Raw genomic sequence first — 1313 nt, 5'->3', positions numbered from 1 at the left:
TTGATAACATTTGAACAAAATTTCCCCTTTCATTCCATCTTCTAATTTCCCTTTAACTTGTAGGTTGAACCACAAGACTGCACTGATTTTCCAGGCCCATGCACCCTTCTTCGATGGGGGCAGGCCTGCTGCTGCTCTTCTCAAACTGAGTCCTGCATTCCCTCCACACCCAGAGGCTGGCTGTGGGCATAGGCCTGGAGGTGCCATGGATGGCAGTTTTCAGACATGGGGTGTTCATCTGCAGTGTGGTACAAAGACAAACGAGAGTAAGGGAGCCGAACAGAGAGCCTGATCTTCTGGTCTGTGGGCTAGAACTGTTCAGACAGCAACTCACATAGTCTCTGAGGTACAGTGTCAAGTGCAAGGTGAGTGTGCAAGGTGAGTCTATACATCTCAGTTTGCAGGTTTGGTTCCAGGCCCAACAAGCAGCCAGTCTGGGTGGGTTTGGAATGTATTATATCAGCACCCATGAAATTTGCAGGATTCAGAACAACTTCTTCCAGGAGCACAGAACCAAATCCAATTATCTTTGCTTTAGTGATCTCTATGCCCATCGGATGCTTTGCTTTGAAGATAGTCTGCATTTCTTGATGTGGATTGCGCTACTGCTTCCAGTGTTGAAAGAAATCCTGAGAAGCCATTCCTGGGGGCTGGAAAACTTTGTTGAGAGTGATGGGAAGCTTACCAGACACATTCTGGAAGGTCCCACCATACCTGAACTGGATATGAGGACAGGTGTCTCTGGGATATCAGATCTACACTCAGTGTTGACCACCTGTTGCACCTGGGCACCCCCATCCACAGTTGGGTCCATGGACTTAGTCTGCAGGTTCAGATTAGTTGGAAAGTCGTCAGCACAGATTACTGTTGGAGTGAAGTTTAGGAACTGTGTGGATGTCTTGTTACCATAAAATATTTAGAACATTCGGCCTAAAATCTGCCAACATTCTGACTTAAGTCCAATTTGAAGCGCCTAGTTTTCAAACAATATACCGTTATTTTTACAAACAAACCTGGCAAAATTGTCTTCAGAGCCAGGTGCAAGAGGTGCAACTGCAGAAGCCGAGTCTGAGAACACATCCACCTGTAGCCCACCCCCAGAGGAGGGAAGGGGAACGGCCCCCAGCCCCAGGTGGTCTCCTGCTGATGGAGAAGATGTGGACACAGCACCTGGGTGGAATGGGTTCAGGGCCCCCATTCACATCGATGCTTCTTCACTCTTGCTTGGTTTCCTCCAGGTCACTCACTGTGCTTGGGTTCCTCCTCCTCCTCCTCCTCCTCCTCCTCTTCCTTCTCCTCCTCCTCCTCCTTCT

At 48.8% G+C, this 1313-nt stretch overlaps 1 pseudogene; it reads right to left on the bottom strand.

Moving 5' to 3' along the window:
* Positions 1-308: 308 nt before the first annotated feature.
* The window catches only part of LOC110330297, a 4259-nt pseudogene continuing 3254 nt past the window's right edge, over positions 309-1313 (bottom strand).

The sequence above is a fragment of the Mus pahari genome, chromosome 13 (genome assembly GCF_900095145.1).
Source record: "Mus pahari chromosome 13, PAHARI_EIJ_v1.1, whole genome shotgun sequence".
NCBI lineage: Eukaryota > Metazoa > Chordata > Mammalia > Rodentia > Muridae > Mus > Mus pahari.
Note: the sequence above shows the minus strand (reverse complement) of the source record. Positions and strands in the feature narration are given on the sequence as shown.